This window comes from Saccopteryx bilineata, chromosome 12 (genome assembly GCF_036850765.1).
Source record: "Saccopteryx bilineata isolate mSacBil1 chromosome 12, mSacBil1_pri_phased_curated, whole genome shotgun sequence".
Taxonomy (NCBI): Eukaryota; Metazoa; Chordata; class Mammalia; order Chiroptera; family Emballonuridae; genus Saccopteryx; species Saccopteryx bilineata.
The window spans coordinates 53,477,523-53,492,130 of record NC_089501.1 but is presented as its reverse complement, the minus strand read 5'-3'; the positions used below and the strand labels follow the sequence as shown (position 1 = coordinate 53,492,130).

Below are 14,608 nucleotides of genomic sequence, written 5' to 3'. Positions count from 1 at the left end.
GGAGGTAGAGAACCAAAGCACCCCACTCTTACAGGTTAGCTCAGCCAAGGGGGCCTGGGGGAGCTCCAGAGGAGAGGGTGCGGGGGTGGCTCTCCACAGACAAGCCTCCCAGGCGGAGCTTCCTCTAGGAGCCATTAGCCTTTGAAAATCTGATTCTAGTCACAGACCAACAAGCAGGATTTCAAAGAATACGGTGTGAGATCCTTATCGTTATTCCTGAAAACATCGCCAGGTGTCCTTTCTGCTTGGCGTAATCCAAGGTGGCTGGGCGGTTGTTTTAGATCAGGGGTCTCAAACTCAACTCAGCATGTGGGCCACAGAGCAAGATCACAGCCGTTTGGCGGGCCGCACTAGGTCTACAAAAGGCAACTGTTACGCAACACTTTTCTCACTGCAGTTGAAAACAAAAAAAAAAATCAGTACAACAAGCACAATCGTACATGCAGTTTACTCAGTGTCACAAAACGACCAGAGGCCCTGGCCGGTTGGCTCAGCGGTAGAGCGTCGGCCTAGCGTGCGGAGGACCCGGGTTCGATTCCCGGCCAGGGCACATAGGAGAAGCGCCCATTTGCTTCTCCACCCCTCCGCCGCGCTTTCCCTCTCTGTCTCTCTCTTCCCCTCCCGCAGCCAAGGCTCCATTGGAGCAAGGATGGCCCGGGCGCTGGGGATGGCTCTGTGGCCTCTGCCCCAGGCGCTAGAGTGGCTCTGGTCGCAACATGGTGACGCCCAGGATGGGCAGAGCATCGCCCCCTGGTGGGCAGAGCATCGCCCCTGGTGGGTGTGCCAGGTGGATCCCGGTCGGGCGCATGCGGGAGTCTGTCTGACTGTCTCTCCCTGTTTCCAGCTTCAGAAAAATGAAAAAAAAAAAAAAAAAAAAAAAAAAAAAAAACGACCAGAAACTGTAGTTCGCATCACAACTGCTGTTAACTAAGCTAATATCTAGCTAGGATGCTAGAGAAATGAAAAATACAAGTAGGCCCCTAGGCTTACTTAATTTTATCCCAAATATTTTGAACTTCGTGGATTAGTCTGCGGGCCGCACAAAATTGTTCGGCGGGCCGCGAGTTTGAGACCCCTGTTTTAGATGCAGAATAATACTAACATCCCAACACGAGTGAGGATGCCCGAGGAGAGGGGCACCTGCTGCCACAAGGACAGCAAATCCAGTGTGTGGGGGAGTGGCACTAGCGTTCTCTCGTCCATCAGACCGACAGGGAGGACGGCTCCACAGAGTGAGCTCTGCACACTGTCCTTTGTCACTTGGCTTAATGGACGCCTGTGTCCGGTGCTACCATGTGGGACAAGAAGGTACCGGCCCCGTGGCACCGTGTTGATGACATTTCGTTTCTCTCCCCCCCAGTCTGCCTCAGCCGCACCACCGCACTCAGAGACCCACCGTCCAGGCCCAGGCTCTGGGGCTGCGGCTTAATTAGCTTGCTTTCTCCTTCCTTAGCCAAGCAATCAAATGGGGGTGTGGGGGTGTGGGGGGGGACTTATGTGGTCAGCGGGGAGAGTCTTTTAAGTCTGGGCTCCACTTTGCACTTTAGCAAGACACTGCAAGGTGTATGTTGCTGAGAGATAACATTTCTCAGGTCCCTGCAGGCATTCGGGGTCGGCCACCCCCGTACCCCCCCCCCGTCTTATCTTAGCTAACACAGGCCTCGGGAGTCACCCTGATTGAAGGCACGGTGGGGGAGGGCACTGCCCCCAGGGCCTCAGAGGGAATCTGCTTTCTGTGCGTTGGGCTGACACCCGTGTCCGCTCATGGGGCACAGCTGCTGACTGGGGAGGAAACGGTGGGAGATGCCCACTGTTAGTAAGCAGCAAGCCATGAACATCAGGACATGTTAGGAACGTAAACAGAAGCGTACCTCTCCTGCAGCCATGGCTTCATTGGAGTGAGTTGGCCCCGGGCGCTGAGGATGGCTCCATGGTCTCTACCTCAGGCACTAAAATAGCTTGGTTGTTGAACAAAGGAGCAACACCCCAGATGGGCAGAGCATCGCCCCCTAGTGGGCTTGCCAGGTGGATCCTGGTCAGGGCACATGTGGGAGTCTGTCTGACTGCCTCCCCTCCTCTCACTGAATAAAAAAGAGAGAGAAACTCAGATTCTGACCCCGCACTTGTGGGCTGCCCTCCACCCCTCCTGAGGGACAGCGACTGTCCCAGGCCTTCTCAGTCCCAACTCCGCCCCCCCCCACCCCCGGACCGCAGGAGATGAAGAGCTGGTAGGTCATGCTTCTCGGGGCGGCCTCCTCTCATCAGGAAACCGCTGCCTTCCCAAAGCCTGCAGAGCCGGCCCTCCTCATAGACCTGACCCTCGGAGACATGTGGGTGTCCGGGCCTTGCCGTTGTCCTGGGCATTCTCGCCACTCCTGCCCCTTCTCCTTCTTTCTTCCTCATTCTCTCCTTTCATTTTCTTTTTCTGTTTTCAAACCAGTCATGTCCCTCAGTCGTGACACCTGCTGTATCCTGTCACCCCTGTGACCTCAGCTTCTGAGCCTGGCTAGCGACTGCATCACTGGACAAATGCGGTGGGCTCCAAGTTCACGCAAGAGTGCCCCTCACGAGTGACCTCTGCTCATTCCTCCCACTCCCGGCTGGCCTCATGACGGCGTTCCCGAGACGCTGTGCTGTCCTGTTCCTCGGAGTTTAGACTTCTCTAGCTTTATCCTGCAAATGTTTGTCCATCTCTGCCTGTGTGACAGCTGCTGGGCTAGGCCCTGGGTGAGGGTGGCCTGTGTCCCCAGAGGCCCACCGCGGAGTGGGTGGACTGTAGTAACACACTGACACACAAGTGTGCAGGATCAAGACACGAACCAGCACTGTTGGGGAAGCAGAACGGTCCCCAACTCAAACGGGGCGAGGCGGTCTCGGCTCCAGGGAGAATCAGAGGTCAGTGCCAAGCAGTGAAGAACGCCCAGGCATCTCTGGGTGAAGGGATCCGGAAGGGAGGCGGGGCGGCCGGGAAAGGTGCGGTCACACAGGTGCGCAAGGCCCACTCATGGACCCGCCAGCCCCCCACCCCCAGCACCGTCCTTACTGTTGCTCCCTCCAGTTAACTCTTTGAATTTCCACTCTTTTAACTCAGCATCCTTTTCCTCCAACAATGTAACAATAATCACGCGGACTTGAGTTGATTTACAGTTTAAATGAGTGCAATGTACCCAGCCGGAGCTATGCGGTGGGCCGTGCAGGGCTGCGGAGGGAGGTCGGGAAGGGGGCGGAGCGTTGTTCGCACAGGGCGGCGGGCGAGGTCTGGCTGCGGGCCGGTGCCGGGACCCGTGCTGGGGAGGGAATGGGACACATCGTAGGGCAGAGAAGCAAACGCCATCCTCGCCCCCTTCCCCCCTAGCTCGTCAGCCCATCCGATCCTCTCGCTGGGCGGCTGCAGACAGTGCAGCACATGGTCGTGGACTGAATGGTCTCGTTCTCTAGCCCCTCTGTTCTCCATAAACGTTGCCTCCCAGCCGAGCCGTGAGCTCCGTGAGCCGGCACCTGGTGTGCAGCAGACAGACAGACAGACAGCTCACTGACTGCGCTCCAGACCCTGGGTCCTGGGGAAAGGAAGATGAACACGATACAGGCCCTCTCCACACAGAAGAGGAAATGACCCAGGGTCGTTTGACAGCGAGGACAAGCACTGTAATAGAAGTGTGTGCGAGAGAGAGGCAGTGCTTAAGAGAAAACACCCCGACCTCTTTGGCGGAGGCTGCGCGGGGGCAGGGCAGGAACAGGTGTGTTCCCTGGGCACCCACAGAATCGCTCAGTGCACAGCCATGGCTTAGCATACAATTTAACCCTTGACAAGCCGCAAGGCCTCCAGAGACAAAGGTCCCTAAGACATGAGGCTTTGGCCCTTTCCAGAGCTGACTGGCCCGTCTCCTGGGCTGGGCCCAGGTGTTCCAGGGAAGCGCTCAGCGGCCCCTGCCGCACGAGAGAGCAGAAGGATGCCCGCGGGCACAAGGGACAAATTGGGCTCAGATGGCCATATGGCTTGGATTTCACATTTCAACTGGCGTCGTGTAATCATTTTTACAGAGTCTAGTGCCTCCCCACAGATTGTAAATGGTAAGGTCACGAGGATTGGGGAACAGTTAAAAATTATAGAAGACATATGCTGTGCATTTTACTAATGAATGGCCGCATTCAAACACGCTCACTAATGAATGGCACTATTTGAAAGTGGTGTTGAATTTGATACTCTGCGACCAGGGCTCCGTTTCTGCAAGGAGCCAAATGCTCCTCCATACGGTCGGGGACACACCAGTCTGAACGCGGAAACTGCGCCACCCTCGCCAGAGGCCCGAGGGGCTTGTCAGGGACAGACGTCCACCCTCTGAGGAGTTCCCGGAGATGAACCTGGGTGGCGTGAGCGTCACCCTCCAATACTCACAAGCGTCCCACTTTGCAGCCACATCCTGCGTCAGCCCTCAGAAAAGAGGGGAGTCGTGAAGGCTGGAGGATGGGGGTGGGGACCGTCACCGCAGAAAGCACCTTTTCCCATGGTTGCAGCAAAGAGAGAGAGAGACAGGAAATGGGGAGAAGAGGGAGAGGGGGTCACCACCACAGATCACACCTGTCACTGCCGTCCCGGGTGATTCCCGGTGAGCCTTTTCTGCTTCGAGTCGCAGCCCAGGACACAACCATGGGCCCTTGAACCCCATGTCCCCTCGTCTCCCATTTTCTTTCTCTCTCACCTGGACCTCCAATTTGTTGGCTGTCAGTGTTTCAAGCCACCGAGCTAAAAAATCACTTAAAGTCCTTTTCCGACAAACAGGCTGAACCCAGGCCAGTACGAACAAGGAGACTGCAGGACCCCTGCACCCTGTCACTGAGCACAGACGGGAGGAGCAGGGGAATGACAGGTGAGAGCGACCACAGGCCACTCTTGACCCCGGTCCAGCCATACACACAAGACTCCCGCGTTGCCTGACCAGGCGGTGGCGCAGTGGATAGAGCGTCAGACTGGGATGCGGAAGTACCCAGGTTCGAGACTCCGAGGTCGCGCACGGGCTCATCTGGCTTGAGCAAAGAGCTCGCCAGCTTGGACCCAAAGTCGCTGGCTCCAGCAAGGGGTTACTCGGTCTGCTGAAGGCCCACGGTCAAGGCACATATGAGAAAGCAATCAATGAACAGCTAAGAAGTCGCAACGCGCAACGAGAAACTGATGATTGATGCTTCTCATCTCTCTCTGTTCCTGTCTGTCTGTCCCTGTCTATCTCTGCCTCTGTAAAAAAAAAAAAAAAAAAAAAAAAAAGACTCCCGCGTGACTCAGAGTTATTCCTGTGACCGGGAACGTGTGTCCGTGATGACAGCACGAGGAAGGTGTTAGCCAAAGTGCTGTGATTTCTCTGAGCTGCTTTCCACGCCTGCGTTTGACAGAGGCCGTCACCAGAAACGCAGCGTGCTGCGGAGGTGGGGGTCGGGCCTCACAGCCCTCGCTGCCGGGCGGCGGTGGGACCAGCCTCCCCCGTGGGGAGGGAGCAGGTTCCTGACACCGTCAGAAGTTGAGGTCCATGTGCCTGCACAGCCAGCAGTCTCACTTCCAAAGAAGTCTCCTTCAGATTTCACCTTCCCGTGTGCCAAGTGGCCCGTGGAGGGGACTCTCCATAATGGCGAAACATCAGGAGGAGCCGGTGCTAGTGCCCACTCCCGAGGCGGGGGCAGCGCGCCTGCTTCTCACTCAGGACTGTGCGCAGCTGTTTGGGCAGATGGGGCCGCTCGGTCTGCCCTGACCCTGCACCCACTGCACGCCTGTGACGTGAAAAGCAAGGTGCAGAGCGCAGCACACAATGCGGCCTCCTACAGACCACTTCTTGTCTGGAAATAGCTTATATATTAATTCCCAAATGCATGAACATTCCCGGAAAGAGGCCCACAGGCGAGCGTGATGATCTCTGGGAAGCTCTGTGGTTGATGGGGGATGGAGGGAACCAGCTTTTCACTCTGCTGTATACATGCTCTGGAGTCGCGCTGGGTGCCTGTGTGACCCACGCAGCACGTAGACCACGTTTTAAAACTCATTGCCATGTGCGTTATACCTCAGTAAAGCTGCTGAAGAAAAGGAAAAATAAATGGCCAATAAGAGTTTTAAGTTTATAACAACTATGTCCGTGTCGGAGTGGGAAATCAGTTGAAACATCTCCGTCTATGCTTACAGTCGAACGGGTGAGCTCCCAGCCATCCCATCCCTGGAGCACCCCCTTGCCATGCGGAGCATCTCCTGGCACCTCTCTTGGCTGGAGGCTCTGAGGTCCACCCTGTCCAAGGGAAGCTGGGAAAATGGCCTCTCCGTCCGTGAGCTCATGGTCTCTAACAGGTCCTGGGACAGATGGTAACCAAGTTTTCTACTAGATCCGTGATGGCGAACCTTTTATAAAAACCGCCCACTTTTGCAGTGCTGGTCAACCTGGTCTCTCCCGCCCACTAGTGGGTGTTCCAGATTTCATGGTGTGTGTTAGTGGAGCAACCAAACGGCACCGCAAATGGCCCACCATGAAAGCTGGAACGCCCACTAGTGGGTGGGAGAGACCAGGTTGACCAGCACTGCAAAAGTGGGTGGTTTTTATGAAAAGGTTCGCCATCACAGTTCTAGATCATCCTCATAGCAGGTGCATCAAGTACCATATTTCCCCATGTATAAGACACACCCTTTCCCAAACATTTTGGGGTCTAAAAACTGGGTGCGTCTTATACAATGGGTGTGGCATTTCAAATGCCATAGATGGTACTGAGGATGAGGCAACATATGAAGACAGTGATTCATCATCAGACACAGATGAGGACAAGCTCATGGATGGGAGTTCTGACAGTGATGAGGAGTTGTATGAATTTTATGATGAATAAAACTTGAGTTCAATAACTTTATGTAATACATTTTTTTTTCAAATTTTGGGCCCCAAAATTAAGGTGCATCTTATAGATGGGAGCATCTCATACATGGGGAAATACAGTAATACAACATGAAGATTGAGCTGGTGCTTGCAGGCATGGGATGACACGGATAATGGTGTTAGAAGAGGGGACATTCGGGGTTCTCTGATGTGCTCCCATTAAATGGAAATTAAGCCAAGGAAATAAGAGTCCTTTCCACGGCAGCGAGTCTAAAACAAAACCAGTTTGGGGGGGTTGGGGTAGGGATCCATGTCCCAGAACTTTGTGGGGATCTAGAGGGCGGTGTTTCGCCATCCTTGGTGATTAGTACAGCGTTCGACAAACATAGAGGATTTCAGCTACTAAAGCTGCATTCAGCCTCCCCGAAATGATTCATCTGTAGCCCTTTGGAGACGTTGAAAGACTGCCCCAGCCTATGTGCATGTGGAGCCTGGCAGGTTCGGGCTGTGTCTCACCACGAGGGCCTGTGATTTTTAAGATGCTCAACTTGAAAGAAAAGAAGCTGACTTTCGTCTTTTTCATAATTGTGTCTCAGTGCATTCTAATCGAACACCACTTCCGTCCGTCCTTCTGTGGCCCACCGGTCTTGTCAGAACCAGTTTTGCATCTGTTTTGCATCTGTGAGCAGTGGGTCCCCCACGGGGAGCCTTACTCTTTTGATACATTGTATTTAACACAGAGAGAAGGCCTGGTCCCTTAAATCATTGCTGCCATCTTCTGGACAGTCATACACCTAAAAGAAACACAGCCCACCTGTCCCCAGAGAAGTACAGATGGGTGATGCTTCTGACGTTACCCTGGGCCTTGACTATAGAGTCCAGGGTCCCGAGATGACGTTTGATTCTCTCCTGACCTCCCAACACCGAACGGTGCAGTCGTGCAAGGAAAATGAATACCACGTGATCAAATACTTTTGGAATAAATGCCGCCATGACGGGAAACAGGCACAATGACCTTTGGGCTTTTGCGTAGAGATCATCCAACTTTAAGGAGCCAGCGCTTATTCTGAGGGTCGTCACTTGCAGGTACCGACCGGCTTTCAGCCTTATTGATCAGCAGCCGTGGAGCATTCCCATGGCACTGGGAGCTGTTCCTCGATTCCCTGTCATGCAAGGAGAGTGCACGCATACATCTCCTTCCGAATGTCTCCACGATGAGCATATGGAAATCAAACTCGTACATCAGTCAGGTGACTTCTCAACTGACAAGATATTGAATGATGAGTGTGACGGGCCGTCCGTACAGCTGTTTGGTAGCACCAGACTAAGAGGACTGACAGTGAGGGCCCCTCTGCAGATATCTGAGCTAAGTGAAGCCAGCATCCCTCTCTGTGCACCGGCTCTGAGGAGCTGCTGATCCTGGTGTCTCCCAGGAGGTCCTCGGTTTTATTCAGGACTTTCAAATAACAGCAGTTATTATCAGAGTACTGGGAATTGCTTTCATGAACAAGGTGCTTTAATATCACCCTACTTTTCTGTGGAATTTTGTTGTTTATAAAAATCGGCCTGACTGTTGGTGGCGCAGTGGATAGAGCATCAACCTAGGACATTGGGGTTCCGGGTTCAAGACCCTGAGGTTGCCAGCTTGAGCATGGGATCATTGACATGTTCCCAAGGTCACTGGCTTGAGCCCAAAGGTTGTTGGCTTGAGCAAGGGGTCACTGGCTCAGCTGGAGCCCCTGTGGTCAAGGCACAGATGAGAAAGCAATCAGTGAACAACAACTAAGGTGCTACAACTATTAGTTGATGCTTCTCATCTCTCTCCTTTCCTGTCTTTCTCTCAAAATAAAACTACAATTCTATTAAAAACACATTTATTGTGTTTACTGTGTACTAGAAACTGTGTGAAATGTTCATTATCATATTATTTCTTCTTTATAGATACACACACACAAAAAAAATCTAAAGCAAATAGATATTAGGATTACACAGATAATAAATGACTCACTCCAGGACCCTCTGACTTCGAGGCTTCACTTCTAAACACTAAACTATATCTGATTTTTAAAAATCTAATTATCTACTATGTGACTTCCTGTATCAGAATATGCTATTATCTCGTATGTTCTCCACATCCAAGACTTTATTTATTATAAAAGTAAATATTTAACACATATTAATTGCAAGGCAAAAATATGACTTGAAGAGCAAGAATAGTTTGGCTATTACTTATAGGAAAAAAGAGTCATCCTATGGAATTCATCCTTTAGTCAACAGTGGTCTTAAAATTATATTCCTCACCTTAGGCACCGAGGATGGGCTAGGACGACAGCTGAGTGAGAAACTGGCCCCAACCTCCCAGGCAGCTAACCCCAGAGAGGAAGCAAAAATGTATTGGATTACAAAGTTTCATCGTCCAATAAAGGGAAACACTCACCCTGTCGGCAGTGATGAACTTGACCCTGGTGTTGAATTCTAGGAGCAATTGCCCTGTGGGTACTTGGAATTAAAAACAAACATGGAAAGAAATTTGAATGACAGCATTGCAAATCACATAGAAAATTCAGATCGTTTTTTTTTTTTACATCAGTCCTTTTCAAAAGACTAACTGACCTAATAAAAATAAACTGGCCTAGTGAAATTTTTTTGAAGGAATGTTGGAAATGATATGGACATAGATACAGATACAATATAGGTTTGCAGACATGCTCAGCTGTCCCCACGGACTTATAGATGCATACAGATAGAGCGATACCTCCGTGTCTGTATTTATATTGACATACCTAGAGAAAGAGATTGACTACCAGGAATTGGCCCATGTGGTTGTGGGCTGGCTAGGCAAGTCTGAACGCCACGGGGAGGCCACCAGGACAGACGGGCTGGGACTCTCAGGTGCAGCCGGAAGCTGCTGTCCACAGACGGGCTTTCTCCTTCTCGGCGAAACCTTGGCTCTGCCCTTAAAACCTGTCAACGGATTGTGTCAGGCCCGTGCAGAGGATCTAGGATCACCTCTTCTCCTTGAAGGAAACTGAGTATAGATCTTAGAGACCTGAGCCACCCTTCACAGAAACGCCTAGGTTAGTATTTGACTTCGATAACTGGAGACTATAAACTAGCCGCGTTGACACACAACACTATCTTCACAGGAGCTAAGATAATACAGTTCCTATATATTGCCTTTTAATCGAATTTAATAAGGGGGTAGGGCTCAGAGAACCTCAAGAATACATTATTACTTTCATAAATTTTTAAAGGGCTTTAAAAATCATGTTTAAAACTGGGAGGAATTTGTGAGATCTCTCTCAAGAAAAAATAGTCTGGGAGAAGTACGCTATGGAGCAACAGCTATAGTGGTCTTTTCCACTCGGTGTTTCCTCCTAAGACATCTGTGACGTCAGCGAGCAGGAGGCTGCGGGGAGGTAAGAGCGAGCCTCTGGGTGGATCGCAGCCCTCGGTTAACACGAGATCCGGGCGCAACAGGGGAGGGGCAGGCGGGGCAGCCGGAACCCGAAACGCCCGGCTGGTCTGCTTCTCCTCGAACTCTTTCTCCAGAAACGGCGTCCCAGGCGCAGTGTTTGCAGACTGGCCCCTAGTGGTATCTCAGAGCACTCAGGAACCGCCTGGACCACAGTTCCCAGACTTCACCCCACCCCCGGGTCCCTGCGCACTGAGCCGCTCTGTCAGTTTCTCACAGTGCTTTTCCGCCAAAGGATACGCCTAAAGAGTTTTGTTTTCATTTTTAACATTTTGGTCCAAATAATATAAATATAAGTAATGTCTTAGTAGTATAATCGTCACTTAACAAAAAATAGTTCACGTAAATTGGAGAAAATATATTATTTCATTCTTTTTTTTAAGATTTTATTTATTGATTTTAGAGAAAGAGGGGGTGAGGGAAGAAACAGGAAGCATCAGCTCGTAGTAGTTGCTTCTCCTATGCGCCTCCACCATGGGATTTGAACCGGTGACCTCAGCGTTCCAGGTTGACACTCTATTCACTGCGCCACCACAGGCCAGGCTGTGTCACTTCATCCTTAAGTAACTACGTCCCATGTTCCAAATAGACGTTCACATGGTGGTTGTCATTTGCTTGGTGACTGTTGTGTTAATCACAGTAGCCTGCACAAACCCAGCTTTGCAAACGTATGACGTCATCAGGAGGAGGGTGGCTATGACGCCATCAGGAGGGTGGCTATGACGTCATCAGGAGGAGGGTGGCACAGTGGACATGAACACCGTGAGCCCCTGGGTGGGTAGGTCACACAATGTCCAGCAGATGCTGAGTGTGCCTGTGCACTCCGCAAGCGTGTCACAGGTCCCACGGCACCGCGTGGGCCTCCTGGGGCCTCCCGGCGTGCCTCGGTACACAGACTGGGCGCTGAAGGCCTGAGCGTTTGTACAGCCCTTTGTGACAGTCTCGAGTTCTGCACGATGTAAGTAGAAGCCTGCCCATTTTCGAGACCACATCAAGACTTTCTGGAGACCTCCTCGTTTTGTGCGAGATGGATTGGAGTTATTTAAGTAAACAAGCCCACTGCTTGATGGAACTAAATCTAAGTTCTTCTCTCTAAAGAGAAGCAAACTAGCAGGTGCGTCACCGTTGAACTGCCATAGCACGTTTTTGCGGCTTTTGCTTGCTGTTGCTGTATTGTAGTGGTTGGGGGTTCACTTTTACGTCCTCTTTTTCTTTCTTTTTTTGATCCTCTTCTCTTAGTGCCCGTGTGAAAGGGACTTTCTGTGTCGGGAAAGGCCTATTTGTCCAACAGACAGATCAAGCTCTGGGGTGTTCCTCTACCGTGAGCCTGGTTTTCTGTCTGCTCCACGAGCTAGCGAGATGTGAGCCACTCCGCAGGACCCGGGACCTGACTCCCCTCTGCAGGAAGGCGTGGGGAAACCATGTGTGTGCTCTGCCCGGCCACCGCCACTCAGACCCAGTCCTCCGGGACAGCACGGGGCAGCAGAATGATCGGAAGTCCTAGGATTCAAGTCGTTCACTGTTCACTGGCTCAGCTTCCAGTTCAGGGAAAATAAAAGTGTCAGAAATTTAAAACTTGGAGGGTCTGGGTGATTTGCTAACACACAGCGCTCTCCCCCACTTGAGCCTTTGAGTGGCATGTGTTCCCCACAAACCTTGGATTCAGTGTCTTCGCTGTGAGGAGATAGTTGAGACTTGCACTCTGAAAACCCAGCCGGCAGATGGGCCCGGGCACGTCTGGGGGAGGCCGTCCTCATGGAGCCTTGCCTTTCCTGCTGGTAGGTGCCGAGGTTAGGTAGTTCCAGGTGAGCTGTTACAGCGAGGACCTTGACACCTGGCCGTAGGCAAGGAGGGAGCCAGCCCCCTGGGGATGACCTCACCCGGGACACCCACCCCCCCATGGGGACGACCTCGCACAGGACACCCACCCCCCCATGGGGACGACCTCGCACAGGACACCTAGCCCCCTGTGGGGATGACATCACCTGAGACACCCAGCCCCCCCCCATGGGGACGACCTCGCACGGGACACCTCCCCCTCCCCCCCGTTGGGACGACCTCACAGGAAACCAGGACACCCAGCCCCCTGTGGGGATGACCTCACCCGGGACACCCAGCCTCCAACCCGTGGGGACGACCTCACACAGGACACCCGTAATATACTGATATACTGGTCAGTCGTTCCCCTCAGTTCTCTGCAAACTGACCTAGCCTAGAGCGGGGGGGGGGGGGGTCTTTGGAATACCCGATCTATGGCTGGTCCCTCGGAAGTCCAGGTGACCAGCGTTTGCAGCTGGCGTCGCAGAGGGGGGTGGGGGGAGCTGTCTTGTGGAGTGAGCTCTTCCATGCGAGATCTGGTGCTGTCTCTGGGTAGACAGTGTTCGAGTTCGGTTAAATTATAGGAAACCAGCTGGTGTCAGAGACTTGCTTGTAGTTGTAGGGGAGAACCCCGCACACTGGGTGGCCAAGAGTATCCGATATGAAATGCTCAAATGACGAAAGGAGACTCACAGGAGAGAAACACAGAAGGGCAGAACTGGGTTGTTCCTACCCGGAAAGGAACATGAAAAGATACTCAACATCACCAATCACCAGAGAAATGCAAATTAAAGCCACCACGAGCTGTCACTTCACATCTGTTAGAATGGCTATTATCAAAAAGACACAAAAGAACCAGTGTTGGTGAGGATGTGAAGAGAAGGGAACCCTTGCGCCTTGCTGGTGACAATGTAAATTGGTACAGCCACTATGGAAAGTGTTATGGAGGTTTCTCAAGAAATTAAGAGTAGAGCTACCATAGGACGCAGCAATTCCACTTCTGAGTATTATTTATCTGAAGAAACCAGAAACACTACATATACACACACACACACACACACACACACACACACACGCACACACTCCCATGTACACGGCAGTGTTATTCGCCCCAGCCACAATATAGAAACAACCTAAGTGTCCACCAGTGGATGGCTGGATAAAGAAAATGTGACATGCGTCATGGAATATTACTCAGCCATAAAAAAGAACAAAATCTTGCCATTGGTGACAACATGGGTGGACCTTGAGGGTGTTATGCTCAGTGAAAATGTCAGACAGAGAAAGACAAAAATACCACACGATCTTACGTATATGAGGAATCTAAGAACAAACAGAAACCAGGCTCACGGACACAAAGAAGACTGTTGGTTGGCAGAGGTGGAGGGTGGTAGGTGGGCAAAATGGGTGGAAAGAGTCAAAAGGTACAAACTTCCAGTTATACCAGGAGTAAGTCATGGGGGTGTTGTGTACAGCATGCTGACCATAGGCGCTACCACTACATTGTGTCTTTGAAATCAGCTATGACAGTAGATCTTAAAAGTTCTCATCACAAGAAAAAAAAATCTATAACTAAATATGGTGACAGGTTCATTAGACATCATGAAGATCCTTTTGTAGCATCTGCAAATACTGACCTGTTATGTTGTATCCCTGAAGCTCATATCATGTTACGTGTCAGCTCTACCTCAAAAAAAATAACATTTTCTACTCTGAGGGAGGAAAAAAAAAAGGCTTCAACGTTTGAATCTGTGAGGGATACGATTCCGCCCTTAACAGCGCATTTCTCCGTTCCGTAAGAGGCTTTCAGTTCAAAACTAAGTCCGCAAACATGAACATATAAAACCCTACGTGTGTGAACAAATATCAGATGTGGAATTGTGGAATGAAACTGTTTTTCTCGTCTTCTAACCCCAATAACACTTTGCCATGGGTGTTTATATGCGTTATCGGCTCTCCTACTGCACAAGAAACGCCTTGAGCAAAGGAAATGCCACTTCATTGGCAAAACCCGACTGCAGTACTTGGAACGTTCACTCTTAGCAATGAGTGAACAGTCCCATCTAAACGTACCTTTCTCTCTCTTTGCACAAAGTACCTCGGCACAGAAACCACAGCTCCCGTCGGAGGCATGCATGCACTGAGCTCTGGAGAGGGAGGCGTGGTCTGGCCGGAGGCATGCATGCACTGAGCCCAGGAGAGGGAGGCGTGGTCTGGCCGGAGGCATGCATGCACTGAGCCCGGGAGAGGGAGGCGTGGTCTGGCCGGAGGCATGCATGCACTGAGCCCGGGAGAGGGAGGCGTGGTCTGGCCGGAGGCATGCATGTACTGAGCCCGGGAGAGGGAGGCGTGGTCTGGCCGGAGGCATGCATGTACTGAGCCCGGGAGAGGGAGGCGTGGTCTGGCCGGAGGCATGCATGCACTGAGCCCGGGAGAGGGAGGCGTGGTCTGGCCGGAGGCATGCATGCACTGAGCCCGG

At 51.8% G+C, this 14,608-nt stretch overlaps 1 protein-coding gene across 2 annotated transcripts in view; it reads left to right on the top strand.

Moving 5' to 3' along the window:
• The window catches only part of PRKN (parkin RBR E3 ubiquitin protein ligase), a 1,041,656-nt gene that overhangs the window by 997,972 nt on the left and 29,076 nt on the right, over positions 1–14,608 (top strand). The window lies entirely within an intron of this gene.